Here is a 12,820-nt window from a genome sequence, read left to right as displayed (position 1 = left end):
TGGAATTGTTGGCTCACGGTGCTTTTCAAAGATCATCTCTCTTAGGTGGTGCCCACCCCCTTAGCTGTCTGCATCCAGTGTGTCCCTTGCTGCATGAACAGCACCACCACGGTCACACTGCTGCTCAGAAGAGCTTCCTGTGCGGAGACTCCCTTGCAGGAATAACCAGAAAATATCTCCTGAGCTTTAAGGCAGCAGTTTTGGCTCTCATCCAAGAGGACCACTCTTCACCTAACACCCCACCTGAAAGCACAAAGGGTGACCTGTGATCAAAGGTTTCTCCATCTTTACTCTCAATTTCCCCTCAATAAAAGAACACATTTTCCCAAACAATGGGAGAGTTATTAAAATGACCCTCAAACTGGTCCTCTCTTCCAAAAACCAAACAATAACAACACCACCAACAAAACCTCATTTCTGACCTGCAAAGACAGAAGCATTCTGCTCTCTGCTTCTAGTGAGCTCTAAAGTCCTGTCCAGGTGGCTCATGGGTGATCTTGGCCAGAAGACCTGGAGAGGTTTACTTGTGCAGATAATGCAGCCATCACTGTGGGACAGTGGTTCCTGCATCTCCAGAGGAACGTCTCTGACATCCATGTGTCACTTCCCTGTGGATATATTTCTGACTGTGAGACAAAGCGCATGCATTTATTAGAAAGATTCCTGGGGGGCACCATAGATAACTGACTCTGTTATCTCACATGGGGGCCAAGGCCCCTTCAATACCCACACTAATTCAGAGACAAAGAGCTGCAAGAACGTCATGCCTGTGTGGCCAAGGACCCCAGAGTCCTGCCAGGGTTGGGGTCAGAGGAGAGAGCACAGAGGCCCTTTGTCTGGAAGCCCGATTGAGCTGTGTGCAACAATCCCTGCAAGAAGTCAAAGCAGGAGCGGAAAAAGTTGTTTCATTTTTTGAACGTCCAGAGCAAATGATCGTAGATAAGGAAGAGCATTAATTATTTAAGAGACACCTCAGGAGGCTGGAGAGATGGGTCAGTGCTTAAGAGTATGAGGTGCTCTTCCAGAGGGCCTGGGTTCAACTCCCAGCACCCACATAGCAGCTCACAGGTATCTGTAACTCCAGAATCAGACCCCTTCACACAGACATACATGTAGGCAAAATACCAATGCACACTAGATAGATAGATAGATAGATAGATAGATAGATAGATAGATAGATAGACAGATAAGAGAGAGAAAGATTATTTAAAAAAAAATAAGAGACACCTCGCCATCTATGCAAACAGCATATCCCTATCACCCTAACTCAAACCTGCCTAATATAAAAGTTTACCTGGTGTTCTAAAAATAAGGGCCTGGAAGAAAAAACCTTTATCATTTCTTCTTATAAAATACTGTTTCCATTTTTTAAAATTAACAAGAACAAACAACCCCCTTCATGCTGATGTATTATTTCCTAAAATTATAGATGAGCTTAGAAAAGTTTTAAAAAAATAGTTTTGAAGTTTGCTAAATACATACCATTCAAATCAGGCTGTTCCTAAAAATAATCCCTTTAAGTTAAATATCTTTGGTAATAAAGGTAAGTTAGGGAACAATAAATTATAACTTCTAGGCTGACCGATGACTAATTATAGATATTATAATTAAGTCCGGTTTCCTACACAAGGCATTTATTTTAATAATCATCCCGTCCATTAGCATATCTTAAAAGGGTTTCACAAAGCAGGCTGTGGCACTTGAAGAGACATCTGAGCTCCTCCCTAGGCTATGAAAGGGTATAAAATCAAAAGATGAAATCACCGTAAAAAGAAGTCTGGGTTAAATATAAGTTGAAAAATTCAGATTATAGTCACAAAGCCCTAACTTAAAATATTTATCTTGAGCACCCCCTCCGACCAACTGCATGAAGGAGATTTGACATCCTAAAGATCTACAATTTCCACCAATCAGTCCAAAGGAGCTTTAACCCTGACGGACTGGGACTGCATCACGGAGAAGTGCGGCTCAGACTGGAACTTTACAGGGGACTCCTGGGTTTTTCTGGAAGTTCTAACCTCGTTCTGTGACATCTGCAAGGAGGACTGATGGTTGACAACAGTAGCAAGAGCAGAGGGATTCCCAGTCCCTGCTCCTTTCAAAGCTGAGAGACTTCTCTGGCCTGCAGCCAGCTGAGCTCTTGAGATTTCGTACAAGGCAAGGAGAGAGCCTGCAGCACGTCGTCTTCCTCAGGGGCTCCTTTCTGCCAGCTTGCTTTAAGAGTGCACATCTTAGACAAGCTGGGGAGGTCAGAGATGCTCTGAAAGATCCTTGGAGAAGGCCCACTTTGTTCCTTCAGCACCTTCGTCGCCACCTCTGGGGAGTCTCCAAGATGAGCAGGTTAAGCCTTTAGATACAGCTGGTGATTCAGCTCTGGACACTCCTCAGCTGTCTCCAATAATTGTCCAAGGAACATGGATTAGCTGCACCAGCAAAGGTACTAAGAAGGTCAGACTGCAATAGAGCATGCCCTGATTTTATCCGGGAGATTGAAGCACAAATCACCCTGATTTCGATTTGGCTCAGGGTTATAAAATGCACTTGCAATCGCTGATAGTGTGTAAGATCAGGCCCAAGCACGAGACAGTGCATTTTATATCCCTGGTAGAGTTTTCCCTAATACAGCCATAGATCAGCCCAGAAAGCGGGTACTTGATGCATGTTAACAGACAGGGAGAAGCATTGGGGCATTAGGAGGGAAATGTTCTTGGAACTTGGGGCAAGCTTAAAAGTTTGTATCAAAGCCACCCTTCAGGAGACAGACCACAGTAGGGCCTTTGAAGGAGGCCAGAAAGGAGCATGAACCACAGGTTAGCCAAGGAAGAAGGAAACACGGGCAGGCCAAGTCTAGGAGAAATCCCTCTGAGGTTTAGGCAGAGATGCAAAATCCTGACAAGAAAGATAAAGTAAAACTACAGATACTAAACAATATGGCTCTCATGTACATATTTTGCTATACACATTGAAATGTGGGAAAGAAAGTAAGGCCTAGAAAGATGGGGGGAAATTTACCAGTCCATACAGAAAACCAATGTACAAAAGGACATGTTCAGGAGTGGTCCTACTGTGTCTCTCTGGCCGGTTCCCAGGGAATATTTTATCAGATCAATATGTTTCAGGAAAATAAGTAATTGGAGTTCTCTTTTAAGCTCTCAGAACCAGCAGCCATGGACCTTCTACATGTCTAAAGAATCCCGAAGTATGCTCTTACTGGTCTGGGGACGTCCAACTCAATATCAGAATAAAAAAAAGTAGAGGGCTCATTTTCAGCTTGATGTGTGTTTGGGGGGGGGTCTCAGCTCAATTCCAGGTTCTACGCAGGAAAACTGCTTCCCAGACCTCCTTCCCCTCAGACCACTGGCCCTGCCACCCAAAAACATCCAAGTCAACAAACTCTGGGATCAAAAAACAAAACAAAACAAAAATAAATAAATAAATAAATAAACTAAAACTCTGGGATCAAAAAGTAGTGATGAAAGTCAGCGTTCACATTATTTCTCCACACGTTACTCAAGACTTCTCTCTGACCTAAAGCTGGAAGAAAACAGAAGTGTAATTTCTCTGCCGTGAGTGGGGCAGAGATGGCAAAGATTTCTCCCCAATAAAGACAGACACCAATAGACAGGACTAGACAGGGCCAGGGCCAAAGCTTCCTTCCACTTGATGACAAAGTGCTTCTTCTAACCAAAGGTTTATTTAATCATGTGTAAACCCTCACGTTCTTGTTTCTGGACCTGATGCAGTGACAGGCAGACTGGGAACTGAAACTGAAAAAAGGGGAGAAACGGGCCGTTACCTGAGCTTGAGTCCTGGAGTAGAGTGAAATGGGCCAAGCTGTGGAGATTCTTGTACCAGATCTACCTTTCATTGGATCAGAAAAAGATCCATCACACACACACACACACACACACACACACACACACACACACAAAACCCACCACCACCACCACCAACAACAAAAACACTTTATCCACAGCTTGTCAAGTAGGAAAATAAGTGAAATGTGGGGCTGTATTTAGAAAAGTAAAGCTGTGTAAGGGGAGGGTAGGTTTCTGGTATCTGGCTCACTGTACCCAAATTAAGCCTCCTTGCAGTTTTATACAGTGTAAAACAAAAACACAAAACAACAAAAAAAGATAAGGCTGAGAGGAAGTTCCCTGCTGCCTTTGCCCAAGGTCAGAAGTCAATTGAAGTAGCTTAAAAATAGAAGCGAAGTACAAATGAAATGTTCCTTCCAAAAGGCAAGTCAGACACAGAATTTGAGTCTGCTCCCCGTGTGGGACTCAGGGGGAGGGGGCTTCCCGCATTTGACCTTTTGTGTATTCAGGAAATCCTCCACCAGCACTGAAGATGACCCTGTGCAGGGACAGATGGATCCTTCCTTCTGCTCCCAGGAAGGCATGTCCCCGGACAGTGCCTGCCTGCAAAAGAATACTGAGCAGGCACTCAGGAGTTGTTGGAATTGAGCAGGTCCAGATAGATCCTGCCCTGGCCCGGTCCTGTCTCCTGCCTTCTGTCTCCCTGGAAGCTGGCAAGCCATGTGGTTCCAATCAGGAAGCTGGTCCTTTTGTAAAGCCTGTAGTCCAGAGCTGGGGAAAGGAGGTGTCAAGGCAGACAGAGGCAGGGGCAGCCAGGAAGCTTGTATAAGACCACTGCTGTCCCTGGATACTCCCAACACTGAGTAGGTTTTACAAGAATCTTTCCTTTTGTCCTTGTCAACTTGTTCCCTGAAGACCTGATGGAACCCTAGGGGTTCATCATTATTGGGATGTAAAAAAAAAATGCCCTCCAGACCTGGTAACTCATCGAGAGAACAGTTACCCTGGGTGGATCAGCCTCTGGGTTCCATCCCCAGATCTATGAGGGGTGGGGAGATGAAGTCTTCCAAAACAGAAGCAGGCAGACCTGTTGGAGCACATCTTTTAAGTCCTGATCCTTTAGAGCAGTAGTTCCCAACCTTCTGCAGCCTTTTTTAATACAGTTTCTCATGTTGTGGAGACACCAACAAGAAAATTATTTTCATTGCTACATCATAGCTTTTCCCTACTGTTATGATGTAAATATCTGTGTTTTCCACTAGTCCTAGGTGACCTCTGTGAAAGGGGACACCCAAAGAGAGTGGGTCAACCCAAAGGTTGAGAACCACTGTTCTAGAGGCTAATGGAGGAGGGCTGCCTGGGTTTCAGAATGAGTTCAAGGCCAGCATGGACAGATTTACTATGATCTCGTCTTCAAATAGACCACAAAAAAAGGGCTAGGGATAGAACTCAGCAGTAAACTGTTGGCCTGGCATAAATGAGACCCATAGGTTCAGGTGCCCAGACCAACAAAAAATACACAAACAAAAACCAGGATAAACAGACCAGGATCTCATCATCCTTGGAAATTATAAACATTTCGGAGGGTTTTTCACAGACCCAAGAGCACCTTCAGGCTCCAGCACCCCTGAGCAGCATAGCCGGCAGGCTGGTAAGGCAAGCTGGTAAAGAAAACACAAGTAAATGGGGAGAAAGGTGGCCAGGGAACCCACATATCCAGCAATCCCTCCCCAAGGATGACATGCAAATGTTAGCCGTGGTAACACCATACCTAAAAAGCAGTCGGGTCACATGATAGGCCAGTGTGTGTGGGAAACCTCTGTGCCTGCATCTCAAGTTTGCTGTAAACATTAAATTGTTTTGTTTTGTTTTTAAAGGAAGTCTTAGAAAACAAGCAAAAGCTATAAGCTCCAGGCTGTCTGTATTCTTGTATAGCAGGCAGGTACCATTATGGCCAGAACCTCACAGGTGGGCTCCAAGCAGGAAAACAAGCCTGTATCGGTGATGGCAAGAGGCATAGCCAGTTCCAGGATGGTGATGAACCAGGTATGTTTAACCTAACATGCTATGGTTTCTGTTGGTTCAGTATCAACACATGATTAAATTCATACGTTAGCCATTGTAAACGGATCCCTGTACCAGAGTACAGTAGCATCCTTTCTAGCCACTATGTTTGGGCTCTCCTACCTTTGTCCCCATGTTCCTAATTTGGAGGAGTGGCGTGTGCGAGAACTTGGAGAATACTGAGGACCACGCTGGACCTGTTTTCTGCCCACCCTGGTGCCTCCATCAAGAGGCTATGCAGCCACAACCTGCGTCTTCCCATTTGCTTCTTTGGCTGCACACTTCAGAATTTGTCAGTGTATCTTGCTCTCCCTCTGGCATCTTCCTGCCCCTCCCATCCCTGCGTCTGTCCCAACCCCCAACCTCACAGACACCGTTCTTGATAATTATAGTTTATTGATTTCTCCTGCTGTCTGCTGCCCTAACACCATGTTCTTCATCTTAGTTAGGCACCGTGTGGTCCATCAGAGCCTGCGTTCCCCAGGAGGCAGAATGCATGGTGTGCCCAGTCAGGGAGAGTTCCAAAGCTTATAGGCAGGATTCCTCCCCTTTGCCGCCCCAACACTGCCCCCACCCCCACCCCTGTGGCCTCAGGCTGACTTTGGGAGGAAGATGAAAGATCTTAGCAGTAAACTCATATTGACATTTACCACACACCAGACACATGGGTCTGTGCATTCTCCCAAACAACATTGAGGGAAGTTGACCAGTATAAATGAGGCTCAGAGACACACCGGCTCACCTAAAATCACACAGCTATCCAGTGTTTTCAGAGCTGAGATCAGGCTCAAATTGTACACACTGATTCTCAAAAGTTAACACAAGCCAAACCAAGACCACTTGCAGTGAATCGGCTGGTTTGGAGAAAAGCAAAATGCCCAGAGATGCTAATATGAAACAACGAGCCTCAAGGCAGCATGGCTGGAGGACCCCGCCCATTCCCACTTGCCCTCCAGAAAGAAAGTCCCTGGCCAGCTGTTCAGGAGACAACCTGGCTCCGGGGCTGCCTACTTCTCACCATAAACAGGAAGGCCATAAAAGGGGCCACTTCTGCACAGACCCTCAAGGGCTTCCCCTCCTGTGTATGTGTGTGGGAAGGGAGCTGTCCCCCTGGGCAGAAGAGCAATTGTTTCCTTGAGAAAGTTACTTTCTCCTCTGCCCCTCTGCTTCAAGGTAAATGTTGATATAGGTTGGAAATTCCAACTGTTAAAGTAACCCTGAGTTGGGGGACCAGGGCTGGACACTTGTGTTCAGCCTAGAACCCAGGAACAGCGAATGACAGTGACAGATAGGCCATGCCCTCCTCACCGTTTTTCATTAACCACCTCTGTTTTGAAACTAATCCATTTACGGAAAGGACCTACTTCGTGAAAACAGAAAACTACAATTCTGAAAAATAGAAAATCAAACCCCGAAGGTCTGGGGGTGTGACTCGGTCCGTGACTGCTAGCTTAGGGGACGCAGCAGCAACCAGGGTGATGCGTGCCTGTAATGCCAGCCATCCTCTTTGACTACCCAGAGTTCAAGGGTAGCCTGGAATACTGGAGACTCCATCTCAAAAATAAATAGGTAAATAAGAAAGGGATGTCCAGAGGTGATGAGAGAAAGCTTGTAGGAAAGATGAAACAGCATGTCTTAAAGAATGTTCTCAATAACACTCTACAAAAATATTTAAGAAAAACGAAATAAACAGGAAGGAAGGTTTCCAGGACCGTGGGTCTGCCTTTTGGCAATGATAATTGCACGATTTATGATTTTGCTAATTCTTGCAGTGAAGGACTTTGCTCTGTTGCATAAACAGTTTCCCAAATGGCCTTTATGCACAGGTTTCTGCAAACGGGCCACATACAACAAACAGCATTTGAAGTCACCTTCTGTGCTATGGGAATCCGAGGGTGACTGATAAGTTCAGGGGTTCTGGGGCATGCAATGGTGTCCTGTCACTGGAACTTCAGTCTGTGTGTTAGAGCTGTAACTGCTGCTCACTCTCCCTTTCTCCAGAAATGAGGGGGGCCTCACCAGTCTCATGAACTGCACTCTGATGCCAGGAGAGGTATATGCAGGAACAGCCCTCCTTTAGCTCGGGACACTTCTGTTTTCCCGGAAGCCATGGTTAGTGACAGCTTCTTTTCTCTTTGGTACAGTGATGGTATAGTCTGGTCCATCTTCAGAGAATTCGGGTGATGAAAATAACACACAAGGTGTGGCCAAGTCCTTGGCATGGTTTGTAACCCCCCCCCCACTTGCCCTGCCTCGGCCACAGCCTGGGAATGTTCTGATCCCTGACATCTCACCCTTACAAGCATTGAATGTGTCACTGTGGCCGGACTCCAGGCCTGCAAACCCTCTTCAGACCCCAAGTGACACCCTCCTTGTATATGTCTGCCTGGGCTGTGTCACTTAGCTTGGGCTAGCCACCAGCCTCAGATTTCAGCATCTTGTGTCTGAGTCAGCAGTTGTAAGGTATCTAACAGCCGGTCTTCACCCCAAGCCTACAGAGGTCCACAGTAACGTCTGCATAACCATCAGGGAGTTTGAAGGGGTTGAAGAGATGGCTGGAAACAGCACTGGTTGTTCTTCCAAAAGACCCAGGTTCAATTCCCAGCACATGCATGACAACTCACAACCATCTGCAACTCTGGTTCCAAGAAATCTGACACCCTCTCACAGACATACACACAGGTAAAACAACAGTGCACGTAAAATTAAATTAAAAAAAAAATCTGGGAGTTTCGATCTGAATTTTAAAAGGAAAAAAAAAAAAATCAAGAGATCCAGCAGGACCAGAAGAGGCCCACATTCTTCCTTTAGAACCTTTGCCTGAAGCTGCGTGGTGGTGCTCAGGTGAGACTGCATGCTCAGCTTGCTAAAGCCCTAACCATTCCTTAAGGTCAGTTACCAGGAAACTGAACCGCTGGGCCATTTCTCCCAGCTCCACCACTAACTAACTGTGTGGTCTTGGGCCGGTTACTAAACATCTCAATTGGGAAATAGAATAACAATATCCTCCCTGTATGAGTTAGATAGTCCAAGACACAAGCCCGAGGACCCGTGTTTGATACCCAGAACCCACATAAAAAATCAGGGTGTAGCTGTGCCTACCCCTGGACTCCCAGTACCTATCTACTGGGAGGGAAACAGGAGGATTCCTGAAAACTGCTAGCTGCTCAGCAGAGCTGAATCAGCAAGCTCTGGATTCAGTGAGAAACTTGGTCTCAAAAAAAAAAAAAAACTAAGGTAGAGACCCAATGAGAAGAGGAAAATACTCTGTCAATCTCTGGCCTGCACACACACACACACACACACACACACACACACAAACACATGCACAAAAAGAGACACACACATACATGTGTATACATACACACACTGGTGGGGGTGGTTGTGCATGTTGAATTTTTGTCTGTGACCTTGAACTAGTCTCTACTTCTCCATGACAGAAGGGAGGGACACTGTGCTGGAGGGCACCACACATGCATGGTGACACTTCTGGTATTCTCAGAGAAAGCCCGAGCCCAGGGGATAAAAAAAGAAAAAGAAAAAAAAAAAAAAAAAAACCCCAAGGTCCAACCTTTGCCAACATCCGTCAGGAAAGGTAGCCTGCAGATACTGCTCCCCTCGGAGTACCACAGGCCCAGGCATCACAAGCCTGTGTCTTTTTCCCTTTTCACCTTAATCTGAGCATCCCAGCATCCCAGCAGTGCACTTCCGGGCCTACCCAGGCCCCACCCCCACTGCCCCTGACTCACAGCTGGGAGGTTTTTCCTAACAAGCTTTTCTGGTCAGACATCAGCTGAAGAAAAGGCCTCTCTGACTAGGCAGTTGGACTTTTTCCCTACCTCTTTTACAAGCTCCCAACAGCAATCTTGCCAACTGCTCACGGTTTTCCTATTTGAATGCAAAAGAGTGTGGAGGAAACCCCTGATCCCACAGCATACAGACAGAAGCCCCATTCAAGAACCCTAGTCTCTGTTTCCTGGCTTAGTGTCTTGGGCAAGTCCTTTAGTCTGTGAGTGTAGCCAGTTCTCCATAGAAATGGGCAGGTGAGTATCCTGACACTTGCCCTGCCCATAGCCAAGAGCTGTGGTAGATGGAAGAGCTCTGCTACACTGAAAATCCTGTAAACCTGGCATGGTGGCATGTGCCTATCACCACCACTACTCAGGACATGGAGGCAGGAGAATCAAAAATTCAAGGCCAGCCTCAGCTATATAGGGGGTTCCAGACTAGCTGGGGTGTATGAGTTCCTGTCTGAAAATTAATAAAAATAAATATAAAGTAAAACACACCTGGTGAGGTGGGTGGCTCATCAGGTTAAAAAAAAAAAAAAAAGTGTTTGTGGCACAAGCCAGATGCCCAGAGTTCAATCCCCAGAGAACTCATATAAAGATGGAAAGAAAGAACCAACTCCACAAACGTGTTCTCAGGCCTCCATGTATATACTGTATTAGGATGCTTTAAATGTTTAAATAGAAACAAAATCCCCATTAGAGAAGATAGGGGAGAGTGTGTCTTCCTTCTCATGAAGCTCCCTTTGCTGTCAAAATCAGAGGGAGAATCCTGTATTTTCACGGTGTTAAATCATCCCTACCCAGACTGACCATCTCTAAGGTCCACCTAGGCCTTGAGTTACACACACAAACCCCTTTCCCCCATCATGAGATGCCTCCTAGAAGATTGATGGACAGACAATACCGACGCTCTGGATAAAGGCATGGCTCACAGCATGAGAATTCTTCATCCTACAGAGATTGCTCCACTGTTTAAAATGTATTTTTCTAATTTTCAAGGCGAAACTACAGTTTGGTCCTTTCTGGGATTTTCTCCTTTCTCATAGTAATTGACTATGAGCTATGGAATTTGATAGAGCTGAGTCACATGGGGCAGCCATAGTCTGCCATAGTCTGCTAGTGTGCCCCCTCTAGAGCCAGAACTTGTTTTGCCTTGAGTTAAGTTTTAAAGACCATCATGAGGGTCACAGAGAGCCCTAGAGGAAGCAGTCCTGAAATCTGGCATCTGTCCTCTGTCCTGGGGATGAGCTTGGCCCACACCTGCAGGCTAAGAGGAACCCTCTTCTTGACTTTGGAAAGCAGCCCCCACTGTACTGTCATGACTTCTCTGGGCCAGCCTCAGCAATTTTTCAGGAACTGCCTGAAGGACACACGGCCTATGGTCTACAGCAGATGGGATGGGAAAGCAGTGCATGTCAGACTCCTCTGCGTCAACTCCAAAATAATGTTCATCTGACCTCTGTGTGGGATTTTACAGTGTGATCTGTAACTAGGCAGGGGCTCAAGCCTGTAACCCCCACACTCAGGAGACCAAGGCAGTAGCATGAGAGCTTGGGGCCAGCCTGGGCTACAAAGCAGATCTTTTTGGGGGGTAGGGAAGATTTGATGCCAAGATGGGTGCTGTTCATCTTTAAGTCCAGCACTGGAGAAACAGACTGCTACATCACGAACTTTGAGGCCAACCTAGTCTACAAAATTGATTCCAGGTTAATCAAGGCTGCTTGTAAAATACCGGCTCAGATGAAAAGTGGGAGGGGCGGGAGTGCCTTCACTATGAGAATCCCCAACCATCCTTTGTAGAAAAAGCAACCACATTGGCAGACATGCTACTAAAGATCGGCCTCACATGGAACCTCACCATTGCTGAGTCAACATTCTAAACAGTACAACAAACCTATCAACAGACTTAGGGAAAAGCAGCGATGGATGGATCTTACCCACTGGTCCTGTGTTTCTGAGCATTTTACCTCAGGAGACAAATGTCTGTCAAAGATGTTTGGAGCTCGAGTTTGACTTTGAACAACCTCAAGAGGCTGTACGGCGCACAGGGCTGAGCGCTCCTATGAACAACTTTGGGGTTTTGCCTGCATGCTTCTAACTATCCAGTTCAATATCACCACAGCGCCTAAAAGGTTTTTAATATAGATATTAAATATATCCATATCACCACTTCGGTGAAAGCAGGGATTTTTCTCTGGGGTCTTCCCAGCTATTTGCTGCTGACATGACACTATTAAAAATAAACTTACCCGGAGGAGCGAGTCATTTTACACGGAATGAGGTCTAATGTTATCATTTAGTGGCTGCAAAGATTGCCCGCTGCAGAGGCCCCAGATAATGATAGAAACATGATCGTGGGAGGTGATTTTTTTTGTCCCATGGACAGCTTTCATCATCTGCAGCTTGTCACGTACACGCTTATTTAAGACTTACACCGATGAGCAAACATTGACACTTTCAGAAGAATAAAACCATCAGTGCCTCTGAGGACGATAAGGGAAGACTTTCTCTTCTGAAGCTCGAGACCCACTGGCTGCGGATGAAATACAAGGCATAGATCTGTGGTGTGACAAAGAAGGTGGAGGGGGACGTTCTCTGCCTTCTGCCTCACACACACCAGGCTCAGACACAGACACGCCAACCTACGGAAAAAGCACAAAAGCCTTACAAGTTTAACCAGTTTTTAGCAAGCAGAAATTTAAGAGTCAGTCACTGAGAAGACATGAGAAAACCAGGCCAGTTACTTAGGAGGCCGATGGCTCGCAAGTTCGAGACTTGAACGGTCAGAAAACAAAGAGAAAGTGAAAGGGCAAAGTCCTGAGGAAGTGCATTTCTCTGAAGCTAAGGCAAGAGAATTGAGATCCAGGAGGCATGGAAGACTCTCCCAAAGGCAGGCTGCACAGGCCCTGACCCCACATTGAAGGGTACTTGTGGGCCCTCCTGGCTCATTGAGAGCTGAATGCCCACACCAAGGGACTACCAGCAGGGTTAAAAGTCATATGAGATGTGCACACAGGGGTAGGTAGCCCTTTATGTTAGATCATTAAAAAGCAGCTGGAAAGAGAGAGGGAGACTTGGTCTGACCTCAGGTGGGACCATGTATATTCATGTTAAGGGGGCATCTTTGTCCCTCTGTGTGAAGACAGC

The sequence above is a fragment of the Micromys minutus genome (assembly GCF_963924665.1).
Source record: "Micromys minutus genome assembly, chromosome: 24".
In the NCBI taxonomy this organism is placed as follows: Eukaryota; Metazoa; Chordata; class Mammalia; order Rodentia; family Muridae; genus Micromys; species Micromys minutus.
This window is presented reverse-complemented; position numbering follows the sequence as displayed.